Source organism: Oncorhynchus nerka, linkage group LG25, assembly GCF_034236695.1.
Source record: "Oncorhynchus nerka isolate Pitt River linkage group LG25, Oner_Uvic_2.0, whole genome shotgun sequence".
In the NCBI taxonomy this organism is placed as follows: domain Eukaryota; kingdom Metazoa; phylum Chordata; class Actinopteri; order Salmoniformes; family Salmonidae; genus Oncorhynchus; species Oncorhynchus nerka.
In genome coordinates, this window is record NC_088420.1 from 45385850 (window position 1) to 45404933 (window position 19084).

The 19084-nt window shown below is 43.3% G+C and overlaps 1 pseudogene; it reads left to right on the forward strand.

Moving 5' to 3' along the window:
• LOC115109570 (protein MTSS 2-like) overlaps nt 1–9662 on the forward strand; it is a 43380-nt pseudogene extending 33718 nt beyond the window's left edge.
• Nucleotides 9663–19084: the final 9422 nt, after the last annotated feature.

Sequence of the window (19084 nt, forward strand, 5' to 3'; positions counted from 1 at the left end):
CAGTTCCCTGCTCCAGTCTCTTGCTGCATGGATGGTCACCTAGTCCTAGACTATATCTGCCTCACTGCTCACATAATGGACAGTTCCCTGCTCCAGTCTCTTGCTGCATGGATGGTCACCTAGTCCTAGACTATATCTGCCTCACTGCTCACATAATGGACAGTTCCCTGCTCCAGTCTCTTGCTGCATGGATGGTCGCCTAGTCCTAGACTATATCTGCCTCACTGCTCACATAATGGACAGTTCCCTGCTCCAGTCTCTTGCTGCATGGATGGTCACCTAGTCCTAGACTATATCTGCCTCACTGCTCACATAATGGACAGTTCCCTGCTCCAGTCTCTTGCTGCATGGATGGTCGCCTAGTCCTAGACTATATCTGCCTCACTGCTCACATAATGGACAGTTCCCTGCTCCAGTCTCTTGCTGCATGGATGGTCGCCTAGTCCTAGACTATATCTGCCTCACTGCTCACATAATGGACAGTTCCCTGCTCCAGTCTCTTGCTGCATGGATGGTCGCCTAGTCCTAGACTATATCTGCCTCACTGCTCACATAATGGACAGTTCCCTGCTCTAGTCTCTTGCTGCATGGATGGTCACCTAGTCCTAGACTATATCTGCCTCACTGCTCACATAATGGACAGTTCCCTGCTCCAGTCTCTTGCTGCATGGATGGTCACCTAGTCCTAGACTATATCTGCCTCACTGCTCACATAATGGACAGTTCCCTGCTCCAATCTCTTGCTGCATGGATGGTCACCTAGTCCTAGACTATATCTGCCTCACTGCTCACATAATGGACAGTTCCCTGCTCCAGTCTCTTGCTGCATGGATGGTCACCTAGTCCTAGACTATATCTGCCTCACTGCTCACATAATGGACAGTTCCCTGCTCCAGTCTCTTGCTGCATGGATGGTCGCCTAGTCCTAGACTATATCTGCCTCACTGCTCACATAATGGACAGTTCCCTGCTCCAGTCTCTTGCTGCATGGATGGTCACCTAGTCCTAGACTATATCTGCCTCACTGCTCACATAATGGACAGTTCCCTGCTCCAGTCTCTTGCTGCATGGATGGTCACCTAGTCCTAGACTATATCTGCCTCACTGCTCACATAATGGACAGTTCCCTGCTCCAGTCGCTTGCTGCATGGATGGTCACCTAGTCCTAGACTATATCTGCCTCACTGCTCACATAATGGACAGTTCCCTGCTCCAGTCTCTTGCCTCATGGATGGTCGCCTAGTCCTAGACTATATCTGCCTCACTGCTCACATAATGGACAGTTCCCTGCTCCAGTCTCTTGCTGCATGGATGGTCGCCTAGTCCTAGACTATATCTGCCTCACTGCTCACATAATGGACAGTTCCCTGCTCCAGTCTCTTGCTGCATGGATGGTCACCTAGTCCTAGACTATATCTGCCTCACTGCTCACATAATGGACAGTTCCCTGCTCCAGTCTCTTGCTGCATGGATGGTCGCCTAGTCCTAGACTATATCTGCCTCACTGCTCACATAATGGAATTCGCAACACATTTCAACACAACAAGGTCCTGGGCTTGTACAATATTTTTTTTATCTTGATGTAATTGAAACGTTTCCAACCCGCAATATAATTGTTCTGAACCGCTGGTTGAAAGAATGTTTCCATTCCACCCTCCAGCCGATTTTTTTGCAGGTCAACCACAGGGAACTGTGGGTATCTGATCCAATGTAGGACTGTACTTTAGGCACAGATGTAGAACCTGATTATCCTACCTAAATCTGAACCATTATATGGAAAAGATTTACAGACCATACTTAGATCAGAGTCTAGGTGCAACTGCATTCTGTGCACAGTGGAGTTGTTTGGTGGTCTTAACTTTCATGTTAAAGTTGTTTTTTTGTCACAGTTATTTCAGTTAGTCTTAAATAATGCACATGTTATGTCTTTGTGTGTTGCTGAGCGAAAGGTCTTGTTGTTGCTCCTCTTCAGAATGGAGAGATAGCCATGCTGGGAGAGATCACTCACTTGCAGGCCATTGTTGATGACCTCACTGTGCTCACTGAGGACCCACACAAACTGCCCCCGGCTAGTGAGCAGGTAATCTCCAACATATACACAAAAGAACAAGACTTTCCTTACGCAAGAAATCAGTCTTGCAAGCAAACATGCTTAACCAGTAGCACAACATGTCAAACAGTGAATGCACTTAGTGTAGGTTTTGCTTGCCTAAACTCTCTCTTCTCTCTCTCCAGGTGATCGGGGACCTGAAGGGTTCAGACTACAGTTGGTCCTACCAGACCCCTCCCTCCTCTCCCAGCAGTGCTGCCTCCAGGAAGAGCAGTATGTGCAGTATCCTCCAGATGCCAACTGTCGGTGCCCATCGTCTCAGTAGTGTCTCCTCCCATGACTCAGGGTTCATTTCTCAGGATGCCAACACCCACTCCAAGCCCCCCTCGCCCATGCCCTCTGACATCACCAGCCAGGTAGACACTCCTCGGAGTCAGTCAGTCTCTAGGCTCCACTCCAGGTTCTCTTGTCACGTTCTTGATTATCAAACCTTTGGAGTATGATAATGCACAGACCTGGGTTGAAATACATGTGTATTTGATTATTTGTTATTTAAATACTTATGTTCTGTGTATTTCAGTATTCAAATAATATGTCCCGAGTCTAATACTTCTATTTATTAGTATTTATTTTCAAATAATTTCCTAAATACTTACAGTTGAAGTCGGAAGTTTACATACTTAGGTTGGAGTCATTAAAACTTGTTTTTCAACCACTCCACAAATTTCTTGTTAAGAAACTATAGTTTTTTAAGAAAGTCGGTTAGGACATCTACTTTGTGCATGACACAAGTAATTTTTCCAACAATTGTTTACAGACAGATTATTTCACTTATAATTCACTGTATTACAATTCCAGTGGGTCAGAAGTTTACATACACTAAGTTGACTGTGCCTTTAAACAGCTTGGAAAATTCCAGAAAATGATATCATGGCGTTAGAAGCTTCTGATAGGCTAATTGACAACATTTGAGTCAATTGGAGGTGTACCTGTGGATGTATTTCAAGGCCTACCTTCAAATTCAGTGCCTCTTTGCTTGACATCATGGGGAAATCAAAAGAAATCAGCCAAATTGTAGACCTCCACAAGTCTAGTTCATCCTTGGGAGCAATTTCCAAACTTCTGAAGATACCACGTTCATCTGTACAAACAATAGTACGCAAGTAAAAACACCATGCAGCCGTCATTCCGCTCAGGAAGAAGACGCATTCTGTCTCCTAGAGATGAACGCACTTTGGTGCGAAAATTTCAAATCAATCCCAGAACAACAGCAAAGGACATTGTGAAGATGCTGGAGGAAACGGGCACAAAAGTATCTATATCCACAGTAAAACGAGTCCTATATCAACATAACCCGAAAGGCCGCTCAGCAAGTAGTAAGGTCATTGTTCCAAAACTGCCATAAAAAAGCCAGACTACGGTTTGCAACTGCACATGGGGACAAAGATCATACTTTTTGGAGAAATGTCCTCTGGTCTGATGAAACAAAAATAGAACTGTTTGGCCATAATGACCATCGTTATGTTTGGAGGAAAAAAGGGGGAGGCTTGCAAGCCGAAGAACACCATCCCAACCGTGAAGCACAGGGGTGACAGCATCATGTTGTGGGGGTGCTTTGCTGCAGGAGGGACTGGTGCATTTAAAAAAATAGATGGCATCATGAGGATGGAAAATTATGTGGATATATTGAAGCAACATCTCAAGACATCTCAAGTTAAAGCTTGGTCACAAATGGGTCTTCCAAATGGACAATGACCCCAAGCATACTTCCAAAGTTGTGGCAAAATGACTTAAGGACAACAAAGTCAAGGTATTGGATTGGCCATCACAAAGCCCTGACCTCAATCCTGTAGAAATTTTGTGGGCAGAACTGAAAAGGCGTGTGCAAGCAAGGAGGCCTACAAACCTGGCTCAGTTACACCAGCTCTGTCAGGAGGAATGGGCCAAAATTCACCCAACTTACTGTGGGAAGCTTGTGGAAGGCTACCCGAAACGTTTGACCCAAGTTAAACAATGTAAAGGCAATGCTATCAAATACTAATTGAGTGTATGTAAACTTCTGACCCACTGGGAATGCGATGAAAGAAATAAAAGCTGAAATAAATAATTCTCTAAACTATTATTCTGACATTTCATATTCTTAAAATAAAGTGGTGATCCTAACTGACCTAAAACAGGGAATATTTACTATGATTAAATGTCAGGGATTGTGAAAAAATGAGTTTAAATGTATTTGGCTAAAGTGTATGTAAACTTCTGACTTCAACTGCATTTCAAATACTATTTTCAAATGCATGGGAGTGTATTTTAATCAGTGTATTTTCAAATACTTTCATGTGCATTTCCAAATGCATTAAAATATTCAACAACTTGTCTTTCCAAGTAAAAATATGTAACTTCCATATGTCTTTAAAAGTAATTGAAATATCCTAAATAGTATTTGAACCCAGGTTTGGTAACGTGAGAATCCTCTTTTTATCCTCTTTCTGGCTGGTATGTGTTATTACTTATACCATCAAGCCTGTTAGATGATGCTAGAGTTTTCCTCCTTGATATACTATGAATTATTGTGGCAGATGGCTTTTAAAATTTCTCTGTGAATAGAATGGGAAACAGGGAGGGAATCTGATGCAATCTTCCAAAGCAGAAGAGCAATGTTGTGTGATGGTTTGTTGTAGAAGAGTAAATAGTTCCTTGAGTCATATTCTTTCCCCTCTTTCCCCTTATTTTCCCTCCCTCTCACTCACTCTCCTCCTCTTTTCTCAATCTCACTCACTTCTTGTCACTCTTTTAATCTATTTCACCCTTTCTCCATCTCTCCCACTACTCTTCTCTCTCCATCTCTCTGATTCCATCTACAGAAGTCCACCAGCTCAGCCTCCTCTGAGGCATCAGAAACCTGCCAATCTGTCAGTGAATGCAACTCTCCCACCGCGGTTAGTACACAGACAGACACAGACAGACAGACAGACAGACAGACAGACAGACACAGACAGACAGACAGACAGACAGACAGACAGACAGACAGACACAGACAGACACAGACAGACACAGACAGACAGACAGACAGACAGACACAGACAGAAGCTGTGTGACATATCTATGGCTTAAGAGGCCCAGAGATGATGAACACGATGACTCAGACATGTCTGTCCATTCCGCAGTTTGGCTCGGGCTCATCCTTCGGTACCTTCCGCCCCGCTCTCTCACACACTGGCTCCATCAGGCCTCTCTCTGTCATACTTCCTGGGTCCCCCACATTTAACCGCTCTCCTGGATCCAAACCCCCCTCACCCATCTCAAAGGTTCCTAGCTGGAAGGTTTGTTTTAATTTGCTGCTTTTCCGTTTGAATCTTTTATTTGCTTAACTGCTTTTTCCTTGGCTTTAACAACTCATTTGCATAACTCATGATGCATAATATCTTCAGGATCCATTCTGTTGTCGAATTCCGCTTTCAAATCTCTCATGCCAAAGATTTGCTAAGCTGAGCGGACTTTGCTAAACTCATTGTAATAAAGGACTCATGCTTAGGGCTGAGATCTATTTGTGTAGACAGCACAAGCAGATTTGGTACCATGCTGTTAGAATTTAACTTCTTCATGGACCCTCATACTGCTTCCATTGTACCACAATGGAAAGACTTCTGAACTGCTGAATGATAGACATGTCCAATCTAAGGGTACATTGTTTAGTTAATTTCCTCATTACCTCAATAATACTGCCACAGGATTGGTCTAGAACCAGTACCTATGACCCCTCACTGGCTACCACTCTGCAGCAAAGGAGAGAGTCATTGGACAGGATGAGGGAGCAGGAGGTTCCTTCCAGTCCTAAAGGGTTCTCTGGGATGCACCCAGACACTCATAGGTCCAGGATGGCCCAAGCTACTATAGCAGCCAAGGTAATGATGAGCACACATTGGATGCAGTAACAGCACTCAACAATCAGCATGAGTTGTTGAGATGTAGATTTTAATGTTTGCCACTACTACTGTTGTACGGTAATGTGAGTCTCCTCTCTCTTCTCTCTCTCTTTTTCTTTCTTTCTCATTCTGTTTTTTCGCTCTCTCTCTCTGCGTGTCTGTGCGTGCGTGTGTGCGTGCGTGCGTGTGTGCGTGCGTGCGTGCGTGTGTGTGTGTGTGTGTGTGCGCGCACAGCACGGCGGTGAGGCCATGTCCCCAGCAGCCAGTACACTAGCCATGGTGCTGACCCGTGGTCTCAGTATAGAGCAGCAGAAGAATAGCAGGGAATCTCTGCAGTACTCCAGTGGCTACAGCACCCAGACCAACACACCCTGCTGCTCAGAGGACACCATCCCCTCACAGGGTAACATACTCTGATCAACACCAGATAACAACACGTATCCCTTCTAACAGTAATACCTGCAATTGTATAGAAAATCCAATAGGATCCGGCTGTCTCATTCTCTCTGCTGTTCTCAGGGTCTGACTATGAGTGCTACTCTCTGAACGGGGACGCTGATACCAGCAGGGAGGCTGACTTCGACAAGTCCTCCACCATCCCCCGCCACAGCAACATCGCCCAGAACTACCGCCGCATGATCCAGACCAAGAGGCCGGCCAGCACCGCCCGGGTTACCCGCCGGAGTGAGCCCTCCTGGTGGTATGCATGGAGTGATTTATGGGGGTGATGGAGGGCGTGATGGAAGGCACGGAGCCATCACCTCTGGAACAGCCACCATCCGCCGGACCCCCTCCTCCAAAACGGGGGTGAGACGCACACCGTCCACCTCAGGCCCCATCGCCATCCGTCCCCCCATCGTTCCAGTCAAGACCCCCACGGTGCCAGACTCTCCTGTCTACTCCCCCTGTTACTCCCCCAGCTACTCTCCCAGCCTTATCCAGAGCATGGGCAGCGAAGAGTACCTGTATGGGGACGAGACTCCATCCAGCGCCTTGGAGTACATGAAAGCCTCCCCCAAGCGGCTGAGCCTACCTGACACCACCGCCTGGAGCTCCGGAGGGGGGCTGGACCAAAGTGTCTATGCCCAGCAGCCCCCTGGCATGACAGGCCTCAGCCTAGAGGAGGACCCCCAGCTGGCAGCCAACCGCCACAGCCTGGTGGAGAAGATCGGAGAGCTCGCGGCCAGCGCCCATGCCCTGGGCGAGGGTCAGTTCCCCTTCTCCTCTCTGGACCCTCTGCCAGCGGACCCAATGGGTACCAGCTCTGGAACCCAACACCCACAACAACCACCACACAGGCCCCAGGAGGGTGTGGACATGCTGGTGTCCATACGGAGAGGTGTGAGGCTCCGCAAGGCGGTCTCCAACGACAGATCAGCCCCCAGGATACTGCAGGATACTGCAGCAGCATCCAGGATACTGCGGTAGTATCTACTGGGACTGACCACAGAACTGTGGTGCCACTGCAAGCTCTAGTAGTGAAATGAATGAACACTCATCTTCGACAGGAAAAGACTGCATGAAATGAAAGGGAAAACGAGTGTCAATGTGTAAAGATTCAATGAATGGCCATGGGTGGCCAATGGACAAATTTCACGTAATGAATTGCGTACAAATGTATTTTTATGTCGTATTCCTATTTCCCATGTTGTCTGTGGGCTTAGTGGCTGTGGTTGTCTATTCCCTCTGTCTCCTAATGAATCAGCCCAGGCACCTTTCCTTTAGACTCAGTGATCAGGGCCTGTATTCACAAAGTGTCTCAGAGTAGGTGTGCTGATTCGTGTATAATGAATCTATAATACAATTATATGGACAATGGTGCTGAGTGATTAGTGCTTTTTGAGGTCTGTTTGGTTTCGGTTCAATTATATATACAGTACAACTACTCAATCAAGGGTTTTTCTTTATTTTTACAATTTTCTACATTGTAGTACAATAGTGAAGACATAAAAACTATGAAATAACAATTGCCTTGATGACAGCTTTTTTCTTCTTTTTTTTTCTCCCCAATTTCATGGTGTCCAATTGTTTAGTAGCTACTATCGCTACAACTCCCGTACGGGCTCGGGAGAGACGAAGGTTGAAAGTCATGCGTCCTCCGATACACAACCCAACCAAGCCGCACTGCTTCTTAACACAGCGCGCATCCAACCCGGAAGCCAGCCACACCAATGTGTCGGAGGAAACACCGTGCACCTGGCAACCTTGGTTAGCACGCACTGCGCCCGGCCCGCCACAGGAGTTGCTGGTGCGCGATGAGACAAGGATATCCCTACCGGCCAACCCCTCCCTAACCCGGCTGATGCTAGGCCAATTGCACGTCGCCCCACGGACCTCCTGGTCGGTTATGACAGAGCCTGGGCGCGAACCCAGAGTCTCTGGTGGCACTGCCCCACCCGGGAGGCCCTTGATGACAGCTTTTTAATGAAGACATTGTCACATTTGTAATAAATGGACCAAGATGCAGTGTGGTATAGTTCCATCCTCTTTATTTTGAAGTGAAACTCAAAGAAAACAATAAATGCAAACCAAAATGCAGGCAACCATACATAGTCAAGATCCCACAAAGCACAAATGCAAAAAGGCTCCCTAAATATGATCCCCAGTTATTGACAACGATAAACAGCTGCCTCTGATTGGGAACCATACCAGGCCAATATGGAAATATAATCACCTAGATGTCGCACCCTAGTCACACCCCGACCTAACCAACATAGAGAATAAAAAGCTCTCTATGGTCAGGGCGTGACAGACATCAACACTAGGAAATAACACATATGGAATCATGTAGTAACCAAAAAAGTGTTAAACAAATCAATATAGATTTTAAATGTTATATTATTCAAAGTAGCCAACCTTTGCCTTGATGACAGCTTTGCACCTTCTCACTATTTTAGTAGTTCTTCAAAGTAAATAAGGCATACTTTTATGACTGCTGAATACCAACTATCAAACACTTAAATTATGTATTTTCGAGAAGAAATACCTCATGAAGCGAGAGCTCTCTCTCGATCGCACATTAATCTGTCTCTTTTACGTAGTTGGCGTAAAAGAAACAAACCGGACCAGTAGGCGCTCAATGGATTATGGTCTTTGTAGTTCATGTTTTCTGAGCTTAACAATGTAGAATATTGGCCTGTTGGAAACTACTACAACATCACAGAGTTCAGGCTTGATCTGATTGTTCTTTAGAGAAACTGCATAATGTGTGCATTGAGTTTACAGAAAACTGAATAAAATGGGCTTCAAATAATTGAACCAATGTCTGTCAGTTTAGTTGTTAAAATACGTAAAAATAACTGAAATGTCAGTTAATCACTCAGCACTAATGGACAAGGATGATTTTATCCTAGATCAGCAATCCTACTCTTAAATGCTATATGAATATGGGCCCAGGAGGTCATTTCAAAATGGCGGTTGAATGCTGTGTCTTATTGTGTGTGTACTAACACAGCCATCTGTTGTCTGAAAGTGACAGAGCTAAGTTGCTCTGTGAGCCTGTCTGTATGTTATGTTGTGTATTATTATACTGATGTATGTATTGCCGTTTGTATCATAAGCTGAACACCAATGTATGTTACATATCGGAGAAATGTAAAAGTCATGTAAAATAGGAGCGATGTGGCAGTGGTTTTATTGCTGTACTGTACTACCAATTTATTCTGCAATTAAACCAACCTTTTCCTGTAGAGGGATGTTGCCCTTTATTTTGAGTCTGAGATTTTATATGATGCACAACAATGGACTGAGGTTTTACAGTTTTTATGACATCCTATATGCTAATTGAAAATCCAAGCAAGTATAGTTTTCTTATGGAATTGTTATTAGGCTATGTAGTAGTTTAGATGAAGGAGCAAAGGGTGAAAAGAGCACATGGTTACTACGTTTTAGCTACTTTGTAACTACTTAGCATGTTAGCTAACCCTTTCACTAACCCTAACCTTAACCATTTTAGCTAACCCTAACCTTAACCCTTTAACCTAACTCCTAACCTTAACCCTAACTCCTAGCTTAGCTAACGTTAGCCAGCAAGCTAAGTTAGTGTTAGCCACGTAGTTAACGTTAGCCACACCAAATTGAAATTCATAACATACAGTACCAGTCCAAAGGGTTTTTCTTTATTTTTACAATTTTCTACATTGTAGTATAATAGTGAAGACATAAAAACTATGAAATAACACATATGGAATCATGTAGTAACCAAAAAAGTGTTAAACAAATCAAAATATATATTATATTTGAGATTCTTCAAAGTAGCCACCCTTTGCCTTGATGACAGCTTTGCACACTCTTGGCATTCTCTCAACCAGGTTCACGAGGCAGTCACCTGGAATGCATTTCAATTAACAGGTGTACCTTGTTAAAAGTACATTTGTGGATTTTCTTTCCTTCTTAATGCGTTTGAGCCAATCAGTTGTGTTGTGACAAGGTAGGGGTGGTATACAGAAGATAGCCCTATTTGGTAAAATACCAAGTCCATATTATGGCAAGAACAGCTTTTCTTGAAGACAGGAAGGTCAGTCAATGCAGAACATTTCAAGAACGTTTAAACTTTCTTCAAGTGCAGTCGCAAAAACCATCAAGAGCTATTATGAAACTGCCTCTTATACGGACCGCCACAGGAAGGAAGACCCAGAATTACCTATGCTGCAGAGGATAAATTCATTAGAGTTACCAGCCTCAGATATTGCAGGCCAAATAAATGCTTCACAGAGTTTAAGTAACAGACACATCTCAACATAAACTTTTCATGCGAGACTGCGTGAATCAGGCCTTCAGGGGCGAATTTATGCAAATAAACCACTACTAAAGGACACCAATAAGAAGAAAAGACTTGCTTGGGCAAAGAAACATGAGAAATGGACATTAGACCAGTGGAAATCTGTCCTTTAGTCTGATCAGTCCAAATTTTAGATTTTTTGTTCCAACTGCCGTGTCTTTGTGAGACGCAGAGTCGGTGAACGGATGATCTCCGAATGTGTGGTTCCCACCATGAAGGATGGAGGATTAGGAGGTGTGATGGTGTGGGGGTGCTTTGCTGGTGACACTGTCTGTGATTTATTTAGAATTCAAGACACACTTAACCAACATGGCTACTACAGCATTCTGCAGCGATATGCCATCCCATCTGGTTTGCGCTTAGTGGGACTATCATTTGTTTTCAACAGGACAATGACCCAAAACACACCTCCAGGCTGTGTAAGGGCTATTTGACCAAGAAGGAGAGTTATGGAGTTCTGCATCAGATGACCTGGCCTCCACAATCACTAGACCTCAAACCAATTGAGATGGTTTGGGATGAGTTAGACCGCAGAGTGAAAGAAAGCAGCCAACAAGTGCTCAGCATATGTGGGAACTCCTTCAAAACTGTTGGAAAATCATTCCTCGTGAAGCTGGTTGAGAGAATGCCAAGAGTGTACAAAGCTGTCATCAAGTCAAAGAGTGGCTACTTTGAAGAATCTCAAATATAAAAAATATTTGGATTTGTTTAACACTTTTTTGATTACTACATGATTCCATATGTGTTATTTCATAGTTGTGATGTCTTCACTATTATTCTACAATGTAGAAAATAGTTTATTTAATTTTTTAGACTTGAATGTGTAGGTAGGTCCAAACTTTTGACTGGTACTGAATATGTTTTATAAATTAGTAACATATGGTATATTTAGCAAATTCTTAACATAACATACAAATTATAACTCATAACATATCATCCGAAATGGATGATGGACATCCATAGCATACAAATGGTAACATATCATGCTAATTGGAGTGTCTCGGCTCTACATACAGAATGATACGAAATGCGCTGAGATCAAGTTGGCCATTTTGATAGGATCTATGATAGGATCTATGATAGGATCAAGTTGTTTCTCTTGAGCTGTAATTTCTTACAACTAGAGAGCAGTCTCTTGTCAGGTGGTGCATGTGTTTAACTTCACAGGTAAACAGGTAGCAATCATGCATGTTTGAACATGAGATACATTTTGATGCTACTCACAAGATTACTCTACTACAAACCATCACCACATCAAAAAATATACAACTCTTGACATTTGAAATAGCCAATACAGGTGGGCTCTCCCTGACAGGACACTATGAGACTGAGCACTTAATAATAACCAGAGAGGCTGCGATATGTTGACTGGACTGAAGGTGGCGCCAGACACCTTTCATCTGCTTTTTGAAGCTTGGCCGAGTGGGCGAGATTTTAAAGCCACAAGAAGAGGACATCCGGAGTGACAAGCACGGACGGTGGACGATGGACATTCCGAAACTTGACAATCTATCTTCCTATATGGCTTAACAAATGTAGTAAAAAATATTAGTCCGTTTCCCCCGCCTTCATCCAGAGAATGAATTATATAATAGAATTATACAATAGAACATGTTCTAATGATCTCGCCTTCGTATGATGAATGGGACATTCTGGAAAGTATTTCATCTGTTTGTATACGCATCAATTCTTTTTAATGTGAATAGTACATCATTATCTAATTCCCACATCTACCATCTCTCTCAGATAAATACAATATCTGAGATATCTGAGAGAGACGTCTAGTACTGATGATCTTTTCAGTTCATTTTTAATGACATAATTATCTCCCAGCTCCTCTGATAGTAGAGGAATTCATTTAGTGAACTAGTAGGATAGCATGATTCTGTCAGAGCGGCAACAAGGTCTCCTTTTAATCAATTATTATTTGTGAGTGTAATCACTTGGCTTGGGACTCAAGCTCTTCTAATCAGTATGGCCATAAGAGAGCCTCTCCGCTGAGCTTCACAAGAGACCCTGTTGGCGCAAGGCCTTGTGTGTGTTTGTTAGTTAGAACCAGCCTATTAGGTAGACAATGTCGTTGCTATCATTTACAATGACATAGACCTATGCTATTCTCTGGGCTTCCTTCGTGACTAAATGTCTTTGAGATGGAGGAATGTGAAGAATATATTCTCTCACACACACACACTGGAAAACCATCCAACAATAAAACTTTCACTCATCTCAGTCTGTTCTTTGATACTTCGTTGCAGAAGATGATAGTGTATATGACGACCCCCCCATGATAATCGAGAAACGTAAACTCGATTTTGAGTATGATGCTCTGTTCATAACTAATGAGTACATTTACATTTACATTTAAGTCATTTAGCAGACGCTCTTATCCAGAGCGACTTACAAATTGGTGCGTTCACCTTAAGACATCCAGTGGAACAGCCACTTTACAATAGTGCATCTAAATCTTTTAAGGGGGGTGAGAAGGATTACTTTATCATATCCTAGGTATTCCTGAAAGAGGTGGGGTTTCAGGTGTCTCCGGAAGGTGGTGATTGACTCCGCTGTCCTGGCGTCGTGAGGGAGTTTGTTCCACCATTGGGGGGCCAGAGCAGCGAACAGTTTTGACTGGGCTGCGCGGGAACTGTACTTCCTCAGTGGTAGGGAGGCGAGCAGGCCAGAGGTGGATGAACGCAGTGCCCTTGTTTGGGTGTAGGGCCTGATCAGAGCCTGGAGGTACTGAGGTGCCGTTCCCCTCACAGCTCCGTAGGCAAGCACCATGGTCTTGTAGCGGATGCGAGCTTCAACTGGAAGCCAGTGGAGAGAGCGGAGGAGCGGGGTGACGTGAGAGAACTTGGGAAGGTTGAACACCAGACGGGCTGCGGCGTTCTGGATGAGTTGTAGGGGTTTAATGGCACAGGCAGGGAGCCCAGCCAACAGCGAGTTGCAGTAATCCAGACGGGAGATGACAAGTGCCTGGATTAGGACCTGCGCTGCTTCCTGTGTGAGGCAGGGTCGTACTCTGCGGATGTTGTAGAGCATGAACCTACAAGAACGGGCCACCGCCTTGATGTTAGTTGAGAACGACAGGGTGTTGTCCAGGATCACGCCAAGGTTCTTAGCGCTCTGGGAGGAGGACACAATGGAGTTGTCAACCGTGATGGCGAGATCACGAGAGTATCTTCTTAACCGTTCATTAATGCACAATGATCACTTCTATGCCGTTACAGTGTAGCTGAAGTAGTTCACTAGGTGGTCCCTTGAGGGAGGCTTACAGCTCTGGGCTAATTAGCAATAGTTGAAATATCCTTATTTATACAGATTCTTTATGGCTACAGTAGCTACAGTAGTTTCCCAAGGCTTTTATTGAGGACTAATAGCCTGAAGAGCTACAAGCACAGGAATACTACTTAGTGTGCGTGTGTGCAGAGTCAGTATGAATGTATGTGTATGGAATGTGTGTGTGAGCAAATTAAGTGTGTGTGTGTGTGTGTGTGTGTGTGTGTGTGCATACATGGACCTGTGTGTCAAGATTTTGATCGTATGATTTAATTTGCCCTTTTTTTATTTAACAATTATTATTATTATTAAGTCATACAATCAAAATCTTGACACACAGGTTCATGTATGCACACACACACACACACACACAAACACTTAATTTGCTCACACACACATAACATGCACACACATTCGTACTTACTCTACACACACGCACACTCATTCACGTAAAATCATCATGTACACTGCTACCACTCTGTTTATCATACACTGCCTGGGAAGCCAAGCCAGGGGAAAAAAGCCATATTACAACCTATTTGTTGTGATAATTGTGTTGTTTACCCTATAACCTGTTAGTTCATATGCCTTGTCACCGTGATATATAGGCCGGGGTGAAAGTAAATGCCAAGAAAACTGTAGGCTACTACACCACTTTTTACCATTACCGCATGTCAGAGGCATGAAACATGAGAGAATGGACTTGAAAATGGGTGGTATTTCCTATACTTCAAAATGCAATGTGGTTAGACGTGAACACAGAAAAAGGCAGAGATGAGTGGCCGACACCGTACAAAACATTAAGAACACCTTCCTAATATTGATTGCACTTCCTCTTTTGCCCTCAGAACAGCCTCAATTTGTCGGAGTATGGACTCTACAAGGCGTTGATAGAATTCCACAGGGATGCTGGCCCATGACTCCAATGCTTCCCACAGTTGTGTCAAGTTGGCTGAATGTCCTTTGGGTGGTGGACCATTCTTGATACACACGGGAAACTGTTGATTGTTCTTGACACAAAGCGGTGCACCTGGCACCTACTACCATACCCCATTCAAAGGCACTTAAGTATTTTGCCTTGCCCATTCACCCTCTGAATGGCACACATACACGATTCATATCTCAATTGTCTCAAGGCTTAAAAAATCCTTCTTTAACCTGTCTCCTCCCCTTCATCTACATTGATTGAAATGGATTTCACAAGTGACATCCGTAAGGGATCATAGCTTTCACCTGGATCCACCTGTTCAGTTTATGTAATGGAATGTGCCGGTGTTCATAATGTTTTGTACACTCAGTGTGTATGCTGATGCCTAGTCACCCTACCCCTATACATATCTAACTCTACCACGCCACTATCCCTGCACATTGTAAATATGGTACTGGCACTGACCCTGGAACTGACCTTGTGTATAGGCCACTTATTTTCTCCTGTTCTTCTTATTTCTATTTCTTGTGTGTTTTTATTCTACTTGACGTATAGTAGTACTGATATAAACTACTGCATTTTTGGGAAAGAGCAAGCAAGAAAGGCATTTCACTGTACTAATGCACGTGACAATAAAAAACAGAAACTTGAAACTTTTCCTTTGAGGAGTGGGACAGGGAATCTATAAATGTAGAACTGAACTACAATAATAGTTTTGATGCCTAGTTATTCACTTAGGGTTTCATTCATTCCTTGGTTCATTGTTTTGTCCATCCGTCTGTCTGGCCATCCATCCATCAATGTATTCAATCATTTATTTTTATGAAGGCAGTTAACCTTCAGAGCACAATGCAAGGCCATGGCTATCATCCCTCTCCTTCCTTATTGTTCAACTCATCCAAGCAAGGTGGACATTCCGCAGTTCAGGGGCATCCCCTCCGCCACCTCACTCTATCCCCTGCTTTCTCTCTCTCCATATCTCTCTCTCTCTCTCTAAGGCACAGACAGAGCACAGACACAGGTAAATGTGCTACATCAGTTACAGTAAGTACTGCTCCTGTAGCACACTTCAACCATTGCCTTTAAGAAGCTAAAGCTGCTTCTACTTGAGTGAAGGGAATGGATTTGGTCAATTATTCATGAAGGGGGAATTCAGACATGAGTTAGTGCAGAGTGGGGTAAGTTGAGCCATGTTTACATTCAGTATCACTCAGTACTCATTGTCACAGGGATATGTGGTAACACCAGGGCCTGGTCTATGTTAGAAGTACTGAATGAAATGCTACCACTACTTTTAAAAACCATGTCTATCTTTATTCCCCAAACACAATTCAACACAATTACATTTTTGTCTTAATCATTTTAAACTTATTTTAACACAGGCTTAACACCTAAAAAACACTTTTCACTTTTTTAAAGCACTTCTAACATAGACCAGGCCCTGGTGTTACCACATATCCCTGTGACAATGCCTTGCATTATGCCTGGGAAGAGTACATTACATTTGCTCAACTTGCCACATAGCAAATATTTTTACTATATTAGCCCACACTGCTACAAGGATGCACTTTCATGCTAGGTTCAGGACCTCAAATTGAAGCTTATAGAGACCCCAACTGATGCATAGAACAATCTTTAAATGATCTACTTTGGTTTAGATCGAAGCATCATGAAACCTCTAACACAACAAATAAAATTTGTCTTGGTGAAAACCTAACTTGCTTACGACTTTTTCCATGTTGTTTCTTCCTTCACCGACTCCATGAAATGGAATCTTCCTAAATATTTGATCAAATTATTAATTTTGTATTTGGTTTCCTAAAAACAAGCGGTGGCTCAACTAAGCGCTTTGCTCAATTTACCCCACTCTCCCCTACGCGTCCATAAAAATAACTTCATTCCCTTTTAATGCACTTTCCTCTCTACATATTCTGACCTTGAATTTATGCATGGGGAAAATCCAGTGCCAGCAAAGTACGCGTTTGGGGTGGAGATCAAAGAGTTGGAGGTGTAGCGGGTGTGTGTCTACAGATACGCCATATTCTGACCTTGACTTAATTCTCTCATAGTTCCGCAAGCTTTACGTGCGAGGAAACGACGAATAAGGTCGACCAAACTGTCGGTTGCAAGTGGAAAAACATCACATGTATTTTTTGCCCGATAGAAATAAGACCATTCTCGCAGGAGACAAATGTGAAACCAGTCATATGGCAGTAAACTGAATCAAATCAACATGACTGGTGTGCCGCTTCCTACAGTGAAGTATATGAAATGCTGTGCCGTTACGCAGAATTGAAATTGTATGGCCTTTTAAATAACTTGCAGGGATGACTCTTTGACGCAAGCCAAATGAGATGACAAGCCAAATTCGTGCAGTGACATTCGGGCCAAATGTAACCTCTATGTGCTCTAGAATGTTTTAATTTCAGCCTGGACTTTTCTTCATTTTTTGTAATATTTTCTTTTTTACAATTTGTATAATGTTAGATATTAGCCATCAGTAATACACACACACGTTATAAACTGTCACATTAATGGGCTTATTTTGTTTTTGTTTTCTCTCAATATTTAGCCTACATTTGGCATCATTCCATTACATCATTGGTTTTCCTTTTTCTCTGTCATGTCTGTGTGGTTGATCCTGTGGGTTCCTAGCAATAATGCATCATATTTACCGCACTACAAGTTGTTCCATAATTTGGGACATGTAGCTCACTTCATGGAATCATCATGGAATCATAATGGATCGCAGAACAAGCATGGCAGTTCAAACCTGGAGCCTGGCGCCAGATTTTTCCACCGAGTTGGGACGATTTCTTTACCTCTTTCTCTCTGGCTGTAGTTGGTCTCCACCGCCTAGCTCATGCAGCAAACCTGCTCTATGAACAAGGGAATGTTTGGTGGGAAAGGGGCCAAATCGGAGAGTTATGCTAATTGTCGCCATCTGTAGAATAATAATAATGAATGCCATTTAGCTGATGCTTTTATCCAAAGCGACTAACAGTCATGCATGCATACATTTTACGTATGGGTAGTCCCTGGAAGCAAACCCAATACCCTGACATTACACACGCCGTGCTCTACCAACTGAGCTACAAAGGACCACATTAGCCTAGCCATTAGCCTAAGCATGATACATGTGCATCCAGGTCAGTAGAGGCTGGTGGGAGGAGCTGGAAGAGGATGGGCTCATTGTAATGGCTGGAATGGAAAATCTGAACAGTCAAACATGTGGTTTCCATATCTGTGGTGTGTTTGATACCGTTCCATTGATTCCATTCCAGCCATTACAATGAGCCCATCCTCCTATAGCTCCTCCCACCAGCCTCCACTGATCCAGGTATACTTATGTGAGTGAGTCAACTTATTTGAATGACATTTCATATGATTGAATACTGTACATATCCTGATGTATATACAGTATTGTACCTGTTAGATATTTGGGACTTCCTGGGATGAGCGAGTTAGCCAGCATGCTGTTATTGTAATGGTTGCATTAACTCCCTGCTAATTTACAGTTATTTCTATTCTAACAGACAAATCACGAATCTACAACCATCAACATACTCTTGTAATGCACATCTAATGTGCTTCCTTGTGTCTATCATCAGGTACTTACATTTACTGTATATTGTACTACACTGAACAAAATGTTAACGCAACATGTAAAGTGTTGGTCCCATGTTTCAAGGGCTAAAATAAAAAATACCAGAAATGTCCCATATGCACAAAATGTTTATTTCTCTCAAATGTTGGACACAAATATGTTTACATCCCTGTTAGTGAGCATTTCCCCTTTGCCAAGATAATCCATCCACCTGACACGTGTGGCATATCAAGAAGCTTATTAAACAGCATGATTATTACACAGGTGCACCTTGTGCTGGGTACAATAAAAGGCCACTTTAGCATGCTGACTGTAGGAATGACCACTATAGCTGTTGCCAGAGAATTGAATTATCATTTCTCTACCATAAGTCGCCTCCAACGCCATTTTAGAGAATTTGGTAGTATGCCCAACCGGCCTCACAACTGCAGGCCAGGTGTAACCATAATGCCCTTTGGTGGGGAAAAACTCATTCTGATTAGCTGGGACTGGCTCCCCAGTGGGTGGGCCTATGCCCTCC